Raw genomic sequence first — 18,446 nt, 5'->3', positions numbered from 1 at the left:
ATATAAACTTTATAAGTATAAAAACACTATTCCTTACATCTGCCAAGAGGAACAGAGACTCGTTCATCAACAAAAGAATGGCAGCAGTGGCTGTTAGATTGTCATTGCCTTTGATGTAACCGTCGATTTCATTCAGCAGGCACTGGATCCCTCTTCTCAACTTGGTCTTTTGGCGTTTAAAAAAGTTGACAGTTCTCTTACCCTTGTTCAGGAGAGCTTGAGTCAGGCGACTGTCAATCACGATGCCAGTGAGGGTATTGAAGTGGTCGCATAGTCATAACTTGGTGAAAAGGAAAGGCCACTGTTCATGGAGGTCACTGATGCTTGGAGGAGGACAAGTGTACTATCCATTGTTACAGATCCAATCCATTCTTCATTTTTTATTTTATTTATTTTTTTAAATACAAAGAAAAAAACTCTGTTAAGCTATGCGCTGCACTCCATACTAGCACAAGAGGACAAACAATCAATTTACAGAAACATTTGTATATTTTTGTACTTATGTATATTTTTAATTTCCGTCCCTTTTATTGCATATGCCTCGCTCCATCATAGCATAAACCATTTATTTTGAGGGCAAACAAACTATTTACAGAACCTTTTAACCTTGTGTGTGAATTTGCACTCTTAGAAAAAAGGGTTCCGAAAGGGTTCTTTAGCTGTCCCCATAGGAGAACCCTTTTTGGTTCCAGGTAGAACAGTTTTGAGTTCCATGTAGAACCCTCTGTGGAAAGGGTTCTACATAGAACCCATAAGAGTTCTACCTGGAACCAAAAGGGTTATACATGTACCTGGAATCAAAAATGGATCTTCAAAGGGTTCTCTTATGGGGCCAGCCAAATAACCATTTTAGGTTCTAGATAGCACCTTTTTTCATAACAATCACACAAATATGTTACATTTATCAATCATGATCTCACCTCTTTGGTTGAAGGACTGAAGCAATTCCAGGCACTATATTGGCATCAAACGGTATTTTATGTCCTCCGGCTGAACATATTCAAGGTTGTTAATATTCTCCACTCCAACATCTGCCCTCAGATGCTCCGACAAAGATCTCACCATCTCGGTCTCCAACTCGGGCAATTGATGTTTAATTGCATCTTGAAGACCCTCCATGCCTACACTGGTTTAAGGAGAACACTGAGTGATGCAGGGAAACCTGACACTTTATAAATTGGTAGTGGGTAATAATTACTCAGATTATCTTCATTAACACACACATAATTAATCAGAGGATCTGGTATAAAATGAACCCGAGATCAACCACTGACACAGACTGATACACCCCAACAATTAAATGAACCTGTGATTCTGTGAACAGAATCAGTGAGATCTTTCCAAATGTGTATCCGTCATCATTTTCCAACATTACAATAAGGCCTTTAGTGTATGTTGTTACTTTGTATACAATTTTAGACACCTCTGCAGTACTTTGCTTTGAAAACCCTTTTGACTTTCCAGCTCCCTGAATGGCGTTGTTATATAACTGCTCCTCAAATTAATTCACCACACCAACAACGTCAATGCTATGTGGAAACAATTGGCCGCTGCATAAGTAAGATTGGAGTAACTGGTGGCTCTCAGACAAGTTTTCTGGCACACTCCTTGAAGTAGGAGTGCTTGCTATCAAACCTCAGTGTCCACAAACGAATGAGTCGCCCAAATTGCAGGATGTGGTCGGGGTAGGATAACAAGTAGTGATGCTTTGGTGCAAGGGCACTCTATCCCACAAGCAAAACTGTAGTTCGCAACATTTCTATGTTTTTTTTTAAACGAGTAATGAATGCTTTAATATTTAGGAAACAGAAATATAAATATAAAGTTACTTCCAGCTACCAGCCTGCAATACGAAAATGAACTACCCCCAGCCACCAAATTGCATGAACACACCAAAAGAGCTATCAAGCTATATGTTACTATGCAACTCATGCCAACCACACAATCTAAACAAAATAATTATAGACTACAAGGGTAAATAAAATATCAGTCTGTGCCTGATGTTTCAGATATCATTAATTTTACTTTGTCTAATTAATGGTTGGATAAGGATCACTTCTGAAAGATTAGCAAAAGTTCGAGGAAAATTAAACTCACGCGGGAAAATGCCACGACCATCTCCCTGGATAATGGCTGCTAGCAAGCTAACCACACAATCTGAAGAAAACGAAAATAAAATATAACTTTAATATCCTGCAGGGTAAAATATCAGTCTGTGCCTGTTGTTGCTGAATTTCTTAATTTAATGGACTAATAAGGATAACAAAAACACAGGGGGAATATTCCACTACACTTTCGCTAAATCACACGGTGCGTGTGATTGAATAGACTGAATAGAGCTAACGTTAACCAGAGATATTTAGAGAAAGGTGTCCAATGGAGTTCGCCATCTCTTAGCTATAACTAACGTTAGCAAGCACCTTTCATCTGAGAACTTCCATTCCCCTCATTCCAACTACAGAACCACCCAAAAAGTATACATCCCAAGACAAAATGTCAGTCCGTGCCTGCTGACAAACTAAAGGTGTATTCGACATAGCTAAACTCTCGCTCCCTCCCTAGACGAACTGTATTTTTGTCCGGTGAAGCCTAGGACCACTTTGCCACCAATAGCGTTAGCACCATGTCACCCATGTCATGCATCCACAGGTTAAGTAGCCTATCCAAAGAAACACACATATGGATTTATGCACGTTGTTAATACTGAAATGATTCGCTCTATAGCAACATTATCACTGATTATTTTACCCACAAGAAAAATCAACGCAGCAGACCGACATGTCAAATTGGCTATAGTATACGGTTAGCTAACCCAATCCAAACGAATTAACGTTAGCCAGCTAGATAACGTTAGTAGCTTAGTTAAGAAAACCTGCAGTAGGCATATCGAAGTATATGGAATTAGTACATACCTAGCAGCTGCTCAAAAAAATATTTTGGCGAATTTTCCACGAAAATACAAAATAAAATAGCTCGAGTAGAACAGAAAGCTAATTTCCTCATGAGTCTTCCTTCACAGACCGTTTGGCCCGGAGCATCGCATTAGTGGAAATCAAGTCTCTTCTCAGGGCAGGCATGGTTGTGCATAGATTCGAGTCGCGTCGGGAACATTGTTAGCATTTTACCTTTACCTAATTATCCTAACCTGCTGCGTTAATTATCGTAACCTGCTAAAAAAAGTAACTTCTGCTAGTCAAAACCGGCAGACCTGCCCTGAGAACAGTCTTGGTTTCAACTATGAGATTTAACTCGCTTTCTCTCTCACACTCACACACCACAGACCGTTTGGCGCCGCCCACTACAGCACTGTTCGGGTACTACTGTAAAGAAATACAGTAAGTTAGAGTACTTTTTACAGGAGGCTTACAATTACAGTTAATAACAGTATTTTTCAGCATTTTACCCATAATGCAGTGCAATCTACAGCATCAATGCTGTTTAACACATTTAAGGTATTTACTGTGCCTTCTACAGTGTTTTACTGTTGAAATTACAGAAAAGTCTTACAGTGTAGTTGTATTATGGTTTTTATCATTCTTCAATGGAATGCTTGAAGCCTTATTGTCAATGGTCAAGAGTTTAAGAAATGTTTAATTGATTTAGAGATGAAACCTGATGTGATATGTGTTCAAGAAACGTGGCTTAGATCACATCTTGATTATACTATTCCTGGTTATTGTTCACGCAGATCTGATAGAACAACTGGTCAGGGTGGAGGATGCGCTACGTTCATAAAGGAAGGTTTTTCATATCGTAAAATATATGTTCCACCTGAATATGAATGTGTGATGGTTGAAATCTACCGTACAGGTGGTAATATTAAGCTGTTACATTTCTACAATCCTTGTTGACAACCATCTGTAGCGATGTTTGATGAAATATCAGGATACTTGGGGACTTTGCCTCCTGAAATTCTACTTAATTTCCAAAGGAAGAGAGCTTTGGTGTGTAGGGTCGTTAAGTCTGCCAAGAGAAATGCATGGAGACAGTTCTGTTCTACAATAGGCAGGGGTACTGGACTGGGAGATGTTTGGTCCAAGTGGAAGAAGCAGGACTCTATTTCCGGTTTTGGTTGATGGTATGAACTGTAGCTCAGTAAAATCTATCAAATTGTTGCATGTTGCATTTATATTTTTGTTCAGTATACATAGTGGGGTTACATTGAACGAAGTGTACAAGAAATGCAAGCGTGAGATTTTAAATGCTCATACTAACGTGCATAAGAAAATTGATATTGTTGACTCTTCCTTGGATGCTGATTTTACATTGCCTGAGATGCAATTAGCCCTAATTAGCTGTGGATATACAGCCCTGGGTCATGATAAATTGTCTTATCTAATGTTGAGCATCCTCCTGATGAGGTCATAAATATTCACCTGGGATTATTTAATAAGATCTGGAGTGAAAGGGTTATTTATACATTCTGGATGGAAACTTGCAGTTCTATTAACTTTTGTAACGCCTGGGAAGTATCCTTCATGTGCTGGTAGTTATAGACCGATGGCACTGACCTCTAACCCATATAAACTGATGGAAAAGATGATTGTCAACAGACTGTCCTATTTCCTGGAACAAGGGGGTTTATTGAGTCAACGTCAAAGTGGATTCCTTAAAGGTAGATCAGTCTTGGTTCATGCATTAGTAAAGGTGAGGAATGAAGTGGAATAAACTCTGGTCATGAAAGAAGTAATTGTCACACCCTGATCTGTGTCACCTGTCTTTGTGATTGTCTCCACCACCCCCCCCCCCAGGTGTCGCCCATCTTCCCCATTATCCTGTGTATTTATACCTGTGTTCTCTGTTTGTCTGTTGCCAGTTCGTTTTGTTTCGTCAAGCCTGCCAGTGGTTTTCCCTCTGTTCCTGGCTCTCGATTGTTCCTGGTTTCCCAGTTTTGACCTTTTCCGCCTGCCCTGAGCCTGCCTGCCGTCCTGTACCTTTGCCCCACCTATCTGGATTACTGACCCCTGCCTGCTCTTGACCTGTCTTTTCCCTGCCCCTGTTGGATTAATAAACAGTTGTTAATTTGACGTTGTCTTACCTTGAAACACAATAGTAATGGCTACTGTCTTTTTTTTACATTAAAAAAACCCATGACACTATGTGGAGAGAAGGCCTACTGATTAAGATGGCAAGACTGGGTATTGGTGGGTATTTATCTGATGATTATGGAGTTGTTAATGGTATTCCTCAAGGTAGTGCTATCAGTCCTATTCTGTTCAACCTTATGATTAACAATGTGTTTAGCCATGTGGGTGAGGCATTGGGGTTTCCTTATATGCTGACGATGGAGCTTTTTAGAAGAGGGGAAGGTTTCTCTCTCATGAGATCAAATCAATTCAACAAGCTACTGTAGCGGCTGTTGAAAGACGGTCGATTGACTGCAGATTAAAATTATCAGTGTTGAAGTCTTACTGTATGTTCTTCTCAAAGAAGAAAGTTGTTGATAATAAACAGTTGTTTTTGTCTCAGGGTTCGTACATGCAGTGGCAAGTCAAATTCAAGGACTTTCAAGTACTTTTTCAAGCACTAATATTTATTTTCAAGAACCATCCATTTGTAATAGTTCATATTATGCAATTGTTTCTAGTTGCCACGAGATGGCAGTACATCGCCACAACCTCATGTGGGTCTTCAGGGCCGATTCATGCTGGCAAAGTTTGACGCATTATTTGGCACGTTACACAATGCCGGTTGGTTAGGTACAGTTATGTAGTGGTTAAAAAAGTTGGGTAAACTATACTGAACAAAAATATAAAACACAACATGCAACATCTTGGTCCCATGTTTTATGAGCTGAAATAAAATATCCCAGAAATGTTCCATAAGCACAAAAGGCAGACTTGAATTTACATTTTCCGTCATTTTAGCTATCAATGTGACGTTAGGCGGTGCCTAATCAGTCAGTTCTGTACCTGATTGGCTAAGTGGCAGTGTTGGTGGAATGAGCGAGCTCGCCTGGAAATCACAGCGCGAAACGTGAGGAAATAAAACTCGGTACTCAGCCTGGAAATTAATTTGCAAGACCAATACATTTAATAAAATGTTTCATTAAAATATTTGAACATTATCTATTCTCCTCTCATTTTAATTCAAGTAATTTTCAAGTACCAACTTAAGATGTTACTGTTCTAGATGACCTTTGGGAATATACTAGTAGACAAGGCAGTGGCTTTGGATGGAGAGTTAAAACGTTTGCTGATGAGAGTGGTCTGATGGAGTTGGAGGTTGGCTCTTCTGTGGTGATGGGGGATGTTCCTCCGTCGTTACTCACAGATCCTGTTGTTGATCTAACCTTAAAATAGAAAATAAAATATTGGTCAAAAGTGAGTGATATAGGGGAACTGGTTGACAATTACATTGGTAGAAGCTTTTATAGTTGGAAGGGATTTGGGGGATGGGGAGGATTTGCTAGAAGTTAGTAGGGCTCTTTTTTATTTTATTAGTAGTACAGGATTAGATAGGAGGGTTTAGTTTCTCATGTTTGTTTTTTTATTAATGTAGTCTATAAACTGTGATTGACTACACTCCAGTACAGTAGGTGGTGGCATTCACTTCTAATGTTTGTTTGAGGACCACCATAATATTATAGAAGAAGTCATATCAGACTAGTGAAGAAGTAGGCGCAGATATAACAATGAGACAGATATTTCACTGGTTGTATAAATGTGAAGCATTCGGTTGGCGTTTCCACTCATTACCAAATATGGTGATGAGTGGAAGCCCAGTGGCCAGCAATGGGAGAACATGGAGCGAGATGGATTTTGGACGACATTCTCCTAATTTTCTAATCGATTAAACATTTGATCTCCATACAGTTTTGTGTTTCCAAAACTAGAATCTGTAACAAACAGTGGACTGCGTTTTGGAGACTTTAACCAAAGTTGCCAAAGTTTCTAAAAATTGTGTTGTTTATTAGGAATGCAAGGGCAAATTTAGTTAATGCATATGCACTTCACAGAGTAGGCATTCCCTAACGGAAATATGCAAATACATGCTAGAACACGCAAATAGGATCTCACTAGCTCGTGCTTGGCTCTGCCCACCTCCTTGCTTGTTCTGCCCACTATGAGTAATTTGCTCCCATTGGAAATGACAGGCTCTGATCTAACTTTTTTTTTTTTTACAGCCATGAGTTCACATTTATTAATGTTAAGATATAGACCAGACACTTTGGAAAAGGATTGTATCACATTGATCGATATGGTAATTTGGTTAGCATCTTTCAGAAAAAGTGTAGTATCGTCAGCCAGCTGGCTTATAATAATTTCTTTACCAGCTTTGGAAATACCTTGTACAGGACTATTATTTAAAGAATTTGTAAGAAGTTGGGTGATTAATAAAAACAGGTACGGAGAGATAGGACAACCTTGCCTAATTCCTCTCTTTAATTCAAATCTAGGTGAGATGCCATATTTCAATTTGATAGGGAGTCTTAATAGCCTTACAGAAAAAATCCCCAAAGCCAAGTCTCTCAAGGGAGTGGAAGAGGAACTGATGCTCTACTGTGTCAAATGCTTTATAAAAATCTAAAAATAATATGAAGCTATCCTCAGTTATTAGGTCTGAGTAGTCAAGTATGTCTAATACTAGTCTGACATTGTTAGACATATGTCTGTTCCTCATAAAGCCAGACTGTGTTTCATCAATGATCCGGCTCTGGTCTAACTTGGGTTAGTTCTAAAGATCTTTGACGTATTGCCGTATTCTGACTTTAGATCCGTGTGGTTAACTCAAGTTTGTGTGCAAATCTGACGTCAATAAATTACTTTTGACTTTTACACTGTCTTTCGTTGTAGCATAATCATTTAACTTAAAATAACTATTAGCGCTTCCAATTATGTTAATAAAAAATGTATACATCTAAGATGCACTATGCAGAAATCGCTCCGCCATTTCCTGGTTGCTAAAATTAAAATATTCCGTTTATGTGACAAAACAAGCAAGTGTAGCGTAGAGAATCATTGTACCACCTAAATCGCTGTGAAATATATTTTCCATAACCAAAAATATTGCATTTTAAGCTTTTTGAAGCTGGTGTACAAAACCGAAAGTAAAAGCAAAAATAAAACTTAAGAACAGGAAGCATAGAAATAACGCACATCTACTGCTTCTTAGACTTGCTTTCAATGAAAATGACAGACCTTTAACACACATTTCTATATGCATTTTGTCAGGTTGCACAAAAAAGTTACATATTGCAGCTTTAAGGAATCTTACTTCTTTATTTCTATTTGTGATATGCAATTGGGGTTATTTGCATTTGGAAATATTACACAATGCTCCACCTTTCAGCATCAAATGTGATACAGGAGGGGAAATACATGATATAACATAATATAAAACAGAGTTACATCTCTACCTGCTTGTCAGTACTTGCACTGCACATTTACAGTTGAAAACACTGATTCACATGGAGTATAACATGGCTCTATAGTCCTCAATTAATCAAATTTCACTGTAGGTCTGGGGTTGAGGCACCCAAGTAAGTGTGCAGGTCTGCAACATTTGATTTGAAGATCTTTGCTGGAATGGTTTTCATTTTCAACCATGTGTTTGCCTCAAAACGGTGACAGCCTCCAAAGTAGTAGTAATTTCCTCCTTCCCTTCCCTTGATCCAGAGTATATCAATGGGAGGAACAGTGCTGATGTCTAGATTCCTATGAGGAAAAATACTGTATTTGGTAAGTTTTTCTATTCTATTTCAGAGGTCATTTATCACACAGAACAAGGAAATACACGTTTGATACATTCAATAAACATGGCAAAAATGTGTCATTCACACTAGAGGTTTATCAGTCTAATACAGTAGCCTAGTTTCTCAATTAAGAAGATAATCTTCACTATTTTCTTGCTGCCGTCTGTATTTATACCACCACCACTTAACAATCAACTCTCTTATTGTTTGATCTAGGCAGAACTAGGCCACATTTTTACCGGTATTGTACCCATAAGGCTCTGAACTTTGCTCTCGTCTAGTACAGGAGGGATTGGTCGTATGATAACTTCAATTGGCACGTTATAAACTTCCTCGACGTTGTCCGAATAAATATACCTATTTTCGTTGTTTTTATTAATGTCCATTATATTAGACTATGAGAGATGCTCAACTGGTAGGTAAAAATGTGTGGTTTCCATTGCTCCCATTCTTCAAAGATCGAAACGTTTAGTTAGCGCAGAGATATTAGAAGAATAAGGAGATAGGAATCCCATCGTGCAGGGACGTATAACGCCTCACCCAGCAGACTGCCGAAAAATCGCGTTCATGTTGTCATGCTGCGTCATGCGGTTGCTAAGCTAATCGTCCCGCAGTCCCTTCTCAAAGTCAGGGTATGAGTCGAGAAACCTGCCTATTTTCTTCGAAAGTACGTAATGTCACGATTCCAAAGCTATACTATATTACAGAGAACAAGTGAATTATCTCACATCTCGGAAACTATTTGTAATGTTGTACTTCTTGTTGACTAAATCCATGCTAATGCTCATTGAAAGAGTGCGCACCTTGTCCCAGAATTACCCAGAATGCACTGCGAGGCCCTTTGACGACACATGGGCAACGCACATAATGGGCTAATACGAGTCCAATGGACTTTCCCATCTACTCGAAAGTAACTCTGATTGGAGTCCTACTGGCTTTAAGCGCAGAAGTATCGTATATCATTTTCTTCTTCAATGGTGTTTATGGCAATCTGCAAACAACATTAAAGGTGCATGCCGCCCACTACTGAATGGGATGAAAACAAACTTTAACACAAAATAATTGTCATAAGGGAAGGGCGAAAAAATATTATAATATTCAAAAGTAAACAAAACAATTAAAACTGTACTCCTTTAGTCAGATTCAAATATCTATTCAGGTCAAATCAAATGTTATTGGTCGCAGACACATACAGTATTAGCAGGTGCTATTGCGGGTGTAGCGAAATGCTTGTGTTCTTAGCTCTAACAGTACAGTAATATCTAACAATACACAACAATACACACAAATCTAAAAAGTAAAAGAATGGAATTAAGAAATACAGAAATAACAGGATGAGCAATGTCAGAGTACGGAGTATAAACATATTTAAGTAATAAGGCCTGAGGAGGTGTGGTGTATATATAATTTAACCTTTATTTAATTAGGCAAGTCAGTTAAGAACAAATTCTTATTTACAATGATGGCCTACCGGGGAACAGTGGGTTAACTGCTGTAGCTCCCTCCAGTAACCACGAGCACAGCCGTTCCTTGATTTTAACTGGCGGCTTTATTCTGTAGATTTAGTCAGAATTATCACCTTCCGTGAGAACTATAAAGTAAATGAAAAATACAGTTAAGCACACTCTTACAACCTTATCTTACGAGTGACTTATTAGCTTGGTATAACTCTGAAGTGCTTACATACAAAAACAGTTTAGCTGGCGCTATAACAGTATTAGATTAAACACATGAATAAAGGAAAAATACCTCATTGGCTGCTTATTACAGAAGGGAGGAAATCAAGCTTCACACTTATTATTCCTGGCATGAATTCACGCTTCATCCTTAATTATTATAACGTTACCATCCTAACATATACGCTTCAAACTTTATGAACTACACCCGATGACATGAAAACTTAGCTAACACAGCGCGGGATTGCCTTCCCTCCAAAAGTGTGTTGCTACAATAAGGATCCCCGTTACAACAGTTATTAGCTACGTAGTTCCGCTTCTCTTATCATTTCCCCGCACAGCGGACACGTAAACAATTCAAACACAAAACAACGACATAACCTGTAAGTCTAACTGTCAGTTACACAATTCAAACACAAAACAACGACATAACCTGTAAGTCTAACTGTCAGTTACACTCCCACCAATCACCGGTGATTTCTGTGAAAGGGGTCTGCAGGTTTCTTGATCGGCTTCCAGGAGGGTGACTGTCTTATGGATGGGCCTCTCCAGATAGGTGGGTTTGGTGATGCGTTTACCTCTTTCATCCAGGGTTGAGTCGCTGATCAGTAACTTGAATCTTCTCACCCGGCCATCCTGTCTCGGGTACACTTCTGTAACTTTTGCCAATTTCCACTGGTTGCGTGGTGCAGTATCATCTTGCAAGATGACAATGTCATTAATCCTTGCGTTTCTTCTGTCTTTATTCCATTTCTGTCTGTGTTGATTGTTCTGAGGTATGAGCACTCTCCATAACCTGAGGTACTAGCGTCGGAGAAGTGATGGAGCTCATAACTCTGCACCTCCTTGAAACTTGATGGCAAGTAGGCTCGTTGAATCCTTACTTCAGACAAGATTTGTAGACATTGGAGCCAGAATTCCCACTGGGAACGTAGGTCATCTGGAAGGGGGTCATCCCAGTCGATCTTGTCACGACACATCTGCTGCACGATCTGCTTCCCTGCCAGGACAAAGGGTGCCACAAACCCAAGCGGATCATATACAGAGGCTACTGTAGACAATACTCCTCTTCTTGTGAGTGGGCGTTCCTTGACAACTACTCTAAACTGGATCTCGTCTGATGCGACACACCACAGTACACCAAGCGCTCTCTCCATGTGTGGTTCACCCAGAGCCATATCCAGGTCTTTGGCACCCTCGGCACGTTCTTCCTTGGGAATTGTGGCTATAACTTCCTTGCTGTTAGAGATAAACTTGTGCAACCGGAGTTTGCCGATGCTGCAAAGCTCTCTTGCTTCTTTCACCAGCTGGGCCGCTTCAGCTTCAGACGATACGCTCTTCAACCCATCATCAACATAAAAGTTCCTTTCTATGAACTGGATATACCTCTCGCTGAAGCTTCCTCGTTCTTCGGCAGCAAGATGTTTGAGACCATAGTTGGCGCAACCAGGAGATGAAGCTGCGCCGAACAAATGGACCTTCATACGATACACTGAGGGTTGAGACTCTAGATCTCCGTTCTCCCACCAAAGGAACCGTAGATAATCTTGGTCTTCTGCTTTCACATGAAACTGGTGGAACATGCGCTCTACATCACACATGATTGCAACTGGACCCTTACGAAAACGACAAGGGACGCCCAGCAATGTGTTTGTCAACTCTGGACCGGTAAGGAGATGGTCATTCAAGGACGTCTCTCGAAACTTAGCTGAGCAGTCAAAGACGACTCGTATCTTCCCAGGCTTTTGTTGTCTCTTCAAGGATAAAGGTGGTGTCGCTCTGGGTGTCAAGAAGTGCATACACAAGAACTTCACGATCTGGCTCGCTTGTGGTTGACACCCATACTAGAATGATTGTGGAGGTGTGAGTGTTGTTAACCTCTAACGAGCCTCTACCCCGGGTCCGGGATCACCCCCCACCCCCCCACACACTGATTAGCATAGCTAGCATAGCTTCACAAGTAGATAGTAGCATCTAAATATCATTAAATCACAAGTCCAAGACACCAGATGAAAGATACAGATCTTGTGAATAAAGCCACCATTTCAGATTTTTAAAATGTTTTACAGGGAAGACAAAATATGTAAATCTATTAGCTAAACACGTTAGCAAAATACACCACTTTTCTAACTCCATCAGTTTCTTACTACTTCAGGTGCTATCACCAATTCGGCTAAACTAAGATATTGATAGCCACTAACCAAGAAAAAACCTCTTCAGATGACAGTCTGATAACATATTTATGGTATAGGATAGGTTTTGTTAGAAAAAAGTGCATATTTCAGGTAGAAATCACAGTTTACAATTGCACCGACCATCACAAGACGACTAGAATTACTATAGAGAGCAACGTGTATGACCAATTTACTCTTAATAAAACATTTCATAAGAATAGACAAAGCATAGCAATGGAAAGACCCAGATCTTGTGATTCCAGACAATATTTCAGATTTTCTAAGCGTTTTACAGCGAAAACACAATAAATCGATAAGTTAGCATACCACATGTGAAAACGTTACCAGAGCATCGATTCCAGCCAAAGAGCGCTATAACGTAATCACCGCCAAAATATATTAATTTTTTCACTAACCTTCTCAGAATTCTTCCGATGACACTCCTGTAACATCATTTTACAACATACATATACAGTTTGTTCGAAAATGTGCATATTTAGCCATACAAAACCGTGGTTACACAATGAAAATACTAGGAAATCAAGCCTCAAAATGTCTGACGTCATCTTTCAGAGTGATCTAGTTTAATTGAAAGCTAATCATATACTTGACTAAAAAATACAGGGTTGACAGGAATCGAAAGACAAATTAGTTCTTAATGCAACCGCTGACTTACATTTTTAAAATTATCCTTACTTTTCAATACAGGGTTCACCAAGTGACGCGATAACAAACAAAATGGCGAAATATGCGTTTAAAATATTTCGACAGAACAACGATTTATCATATTAAATATTGCTTACTTTGAGCTGTTCTTCCATCAGATTCTTGGGCAATGTATCCTTTCTATGTTGTAATCTTCTTTTGGTCGATAGATGTCCTCTGTCCTTCGAAATGTCCACTAACAACGCCCGAGACCCCGAAACGTTCCCAAAGCTAGAAAGTGCACGACAAAGAAATTCCTCAGAATCGCACTAAACGGATATAAATTGCTATAAAACGGTTCAAATTAACTACATTATGATGTTTTTAACAACTATAACGACTAAAAACATGACCAGAGAAATATTGCTGGCTAAACAACGATTTGGAATGAGGCAAGTCCGATGTCCTTCACGCTTCAGGCGCGCGACGAGAAAGGGAGGTACCTCTACGTTTTGTTCTTTTATAGTGGCTGTGATTGTGCAATCGATTCCATTCAAAACGTGATGACGTACAGACACCCAGAGGAAGACGTAGGCAGTGTCGGTTTCTTCATAGCATTCACTGTCACCTTAAAAACAGACTCCAGATCAGGGGTAAAAATTTCTGAAATCTGACCCCTGTCATGAAAAGTGCTGTAGATATAGTTCTGTACCACTCAGAGACAAAATTCCAACGGCTATAGAAACTAGAAAGTGTTTTCTATCCAATAATAACAATAATATGCATATTGTACGATCAAGAATTTAGCACGAGGCAGTTTAATTTGGAGACCAAAATATGCTAATGCGGAACAGCACCCCCTATAGTTCCAAGAAGTTTTAATGTCCCTTACGACTCTGTTGGATATGGCCTCACTTGACGCTCTTGTCCCCTTATCTTGTGGGGGCTCTGTCTTCCTATCCCTTAACCTTTCTTTAGTACGGTCTTCGTGCAGGCAGGATGGATGCCTCCTCTGACACGTGTCGCAGGTGTTCCTGTTATCACAATCTTTCGAGTGATGCCCAGGCCTTAAACAGCCAAAGCACAATTTATTCTCTTGAACAAACTTCTGTCGCTCTGTGGTGGGCTTATCCATGAACTTACAGCATTTGTGGAGACTGTGACCTGACATCTCACAGAAGACACAACTAGTAACAGTATCTTTCTCATCAGAGTTAGTTGCTAACACCCTTGCTCCGGGGCTTTGAATCCTTGGTGTCTTAGGTTTTCCATCTTCGCTTGATTGCAAAGCATGAAGGGATGTTACAGGATTACAAGCGATCTTTGCTTCTCTCGTGAGAAACTTCACAAACTGACTGAAGCTTGGAAAGGTCTCAGTTTCTTCTAAGATGTCTATGACCTTTCTATTCCATCTTGAAGTTAGCCAATCTGGAAGTTTAGCGAGGATCTTTTGGTTTTCATTACAGTCGTTAAGCACCTCCAGGCCCTTATTCTGAGACATAGCAGCCTCACAGCTGCGAAGAAAGTCTACAAGGTCTCTAAGTTCAAGACTGTCCTTGGATCCTATCTTAGGCCATGCATTGAGCTTATCTCTGAAGGACTTGGCGATGAGGAATTTGTTTCCGTACCTTTCTTCAAGAATGGTCCACGCAGCATGGTAGGCTGACTCTGTTCCTAACATAAAGTAACTTTCGATGGTTTTCTTGGCAGGCCCACCGACATATTTTCTTAAGTAATATATCTTCTCAGTTGCTGGTATGTTCTTCCTGTCTATCAGAGTCTGAAAAGAGACCTTCCAGTCAGTGAACGAGAGTGGTTCTCCATTGAATGTTACTGGTTCTGGTATGGGGAGGCGGCTTTCACTGATTGATTCCGCTAGTAACCTGAACATGGTTTTGTTGCCATCTTCTTGTTGTGTGCTTGTCACAACATGTTGTGGTGAGAGACTGTGAAATGACCCACTTCTGTGCATGACTTCTTTCACAGATTTACAGTTAGAGAGTAGTTCTCTCTTCTCGTCCTCTGAGTTTTCATCTTGCTCATACACTTGCATCCGCGCCTTGGCAGCATTTAGTTTCTTGAGCACTTCTAGGCGCTCTAACTCTCTACGCTTGTCTTCTAGCGTCCTTCGTCTGGCAGCATTTTCTACCTATAACTTGACTCGCAGCCTAGCTTCTTCTAAGCTGCGTTTCACAGCCTCAGCTTCTTGCTCCGCTGTCCTCTTCTTATCTTCATCTTCGAGTCTCTGAAGCTCTTCTAGTTGGCGTTCTTGCTTAACCATTACTTCTAAAGCTGCTTGGTTAGCAGCAACTTCCGCCGCAGCCTCTTGTCTCTTGACAGATGACACGCTTGAGCGTCTGGAGTTGACCTTTGAGTTGCTTTGAGACTGGGAGGAAGCACTTGAGGGCTGATAGTTGAGACTTGACTTATGTGAGAGTTCGCACACGCACAAGAAATTGCTCTCCTTCCAGTTCAGTTCTATCTGGTTACTTTGACCTTCTTCCCTGCCTTTTAAATGACACCTTACAGTCTTGATAATAGACATTGTAACTGCTTCACAAGTATCAACTCTGCGTCTTATATCGTTGTCGGGAATGTCGATTTGACGCAAATTTACATAGACAAGGTTTAGTTCTGTAGAGGTATGACTAATCTTGTTTAAGAGGTCTTCTAGTAGGTCTTCAGAGCAACAGCCTGTCAGTGACTGTTTTGCTTCCTTTACCAGAGCCTTCCACTTCTCATAGCTGACCCTGAAACGATGTTCGAGCTGTCTCCACCTTTCGTCGCGCAGTTCTCTGCCCTTTTCAGTTAACCTGCGGACCCTCTCACCTTTTCGTGGCTCTTGTTGTGATATCTCATTAGCAGCCTCTGTATCATCATTCGCTGGCAGAAGTGACTCCACACCAGTCTGGGCCTCTTCCTGCTGCTCTGTTTGTTCTGATGAAGGCTTGAAGTTTGCGAGGTGTTGCTGCAGCTGCTCAACTTGACCTACCCCATCTCTATCACCTTTAGTGAAACTACCTCTTTCTGACATTCTAAATCAAATCAATTCTAGGTAAGGTTTGGATAAGTGAGTAGGTAATTTATACTCTAATTCACTGTAATTTAAACCTTAGTACGTGGTATAAACATGTATAATGCTTGTAACAAAGGCTTGAACAAACACCGTACCAAACAATTACACTATTAACTTACAGGTGAAAATAGAATTAATAGGTGTACGCTGACCCTTAATGTTTTGTAACTATATATATATATATATATATATCCCTTTTTTTTAATATATATTTTTTTTAGTAAGTATCAAATAATATTTTTCCAGTAATACACATACCAGCGATACATTAAGATAGAAAGAACAAATGCATAATACCAGCCTCTTGAAATACACAACTATTTCCAGTCCTTACAAATTGTAATCTTAAAGTCTCTTATTAGCTGTTCACAAGGCTAGGACCACCTTCGAACACCTTGACTTGTACTTGCGTGTCTGACTTTCCTGTTAGTCTTGACCTTATGTTGCCTCACAATGCTTCCTTATGTGGAGATTTTCTTCTTAGGTTGCAGGTAGGTGCAAAACTCTTATCTGGCAGATGACAGGGCCTACCAGGATTTGGGAATCTTGTAGACGTTTTACAGCTGGGTAAGATTCTTCTTTCTCTCTTGCTCGTGAAGAGCATTGCGTTCTCACTGTAGCTCCCTCCAGTAACCACGAGCACAACCGTTCCTTGATTTTAACTGGCGGCTTTATTCTGTAGATTTAGTCAGAATTATCACCTTCCGTGAGAACTATAAAGTAAATGAAAAATACAGTTAAGCACACTCTTACAACCTTATCTTACGAGTGACTTATTAGCTTGGTATAACTCTGAAGTGCTTACATACAAAAACAGTTTAGCTGGCGCTATAACAGTATTAGATTAAACACATGAATAAAGGAAAAATACCTCATTGGCTGCTTATTACAGAAGGGAGGAAATCAAGCTTCACACTTATTATTCCTGGCATGAATTCACGCTTCATCCTTAATTATTATAACGTTACCATCCTAACATATACGCTTCAAACTTTATGAACTACACCCGATGACATGAAAACTTAGCTAACACAGCGCGGGATTGCCTTCCTTCCAAAAGTGTGTTGCTACAATAAGGATCCCCGTTACAACAGTTATTAGCTACGTAGTTCCGCTTCTCTTATCATTTCCCCGCACAGCGGACACGTAAACAATTCAAACACAAAACAACGACATAACCTGTAAGTCTAACTGTCAGTTACACAATTCAAACACAAAACAACGACATAACCTGTAAGTCTAACTGGCAGTTACAACTGCCTTGTTCAGGGGCAGAACAACAGATTTTTACCTTGTCAGCTCGGGGATTCGTATATGGCTAACAGCTAAGGGCTGTTCTTACGCACAATGCGATGCAGAGTGCCTGGATACAGCCCTTAGCTGTGGTATATCGGCCATATACCACAAACCCACAAGGAGCCTTATTGCTATTATAAGTAGAGTAGAGCAATAAAAAATAAATGTCAGCCAATCAGCATTCAGGGCTCGAACCACCCAGTTCAGGGCTCGAACCACCCTTCACCTTTTCCACATGTTGTTTTACGTTACAGCCTTATTCTAAAATTGAATAAATAGTTTTCGCCCTCATCAATCTACACACGATACCCCATAATGACAAAGCAAAAACATTTTTTTAGATTCTTTTGCAAATGTATAAAAAAAAAAAAAAAATGAAATATCACATTTACTTAAGTATTCAGACACTTTACTCAGTACTTTGTTGAAGCACCTTTGGCAGCGATTACAGCCTCATGTCTGTAATCGGGGAGTTTGTATTGGGGAGTTTCTCAGATTCTTTTCTGTAGATCCTCTCAAGCTCTGTCAGATTGGATAAGGAGCGTCACTGTGCAGCTATTTTTAGGTCTCTCCAGAGATGTTCGATCGGGTTCAAGTCCGGGCTCTGGCTGGGCCACTCAAGAACATTCAGAGACTTGTCCCGAAGCCACTCCTGCATTGTCTTGGCTGTGTGCTTAGGGTCATTGTTCTGTTGGAAGGTGAACCTTCACCACAATCTGAGGTCCTGAGCACTCTGGAGCAGGTTTTCATCAAGGATCTTTCTGTACTTTGCTCCGTTCATCTTTCCCTCGATCCTAACCAGTCTTCCAGTCCCTGCCGCTGAAAAACATCCCCACAGCATGATGCTGCCACCACCATGCTTCACCAGAGGGATTGTGCCAGGT

The 18,446-nt window shown here is 40.2% G+C and overlaps 1 protein-coding gene across 16 annotated transcripts in view; it reads right to left on the bottom strand.

Annotated features, from left to right (window-relative positions):
• Positions 1–17,537, bottom strand: part of LOC139557552 (transcription factor 15-like) — a 30,461-nt gene extending 12,924 nt beyond the window's left edge. For 2 of the 16 annotated variants that reach the window (XR_011671411.1, XR_011671407.1), the window contains exons 1-6: positions 17,138–17,537; positions 13,349–16,979; positions 10,167–10,286; positions 2,913–8,657; positions 921–1,126; positions 38–371 (exon numbers count right to left, since the gene is read on the bottom strand). The gene's annotated coding sequence lies outside the window, so the exon portion shown is untranslated. Of the gene's footprint in view, positions 1–37; positions 372–920; positions 1,127–2,097; positions 2,158–2,912; positions 8,658–10,153; positions 12,452–13,348; positions 16,980–17,137 lie in introns of those variants that run through there. The other 14 variants (XR_011671408.1, XR_011671410.1, XR_011671413.1 and 11 more) reach the window with 14 other exon arrangements.
• Between the last annotated feature and the right edge of the window lie 909 nt (positions 17,538–18,446).

This window comes from Salvelinus alpinus, chromosome 28 (assembly GCF_045679555.1).
Source record: "Salvelinus alpinus chromosome 28, SLU_Salpinus.1, whole genome shotgun sequence".
Classification (NCBI taxonomy): domain Eukaryota; kingdom Metazoa; phylum Chordata; class Actinopteri; order Salmoniformes; family Salmonidae; genus Salvelinus; species Salvelinus alpinus.
Note: the sequence above shows the minus strand (reverse complement) of the source record. Positions and strands in the feature narration are given on the sequence as shown.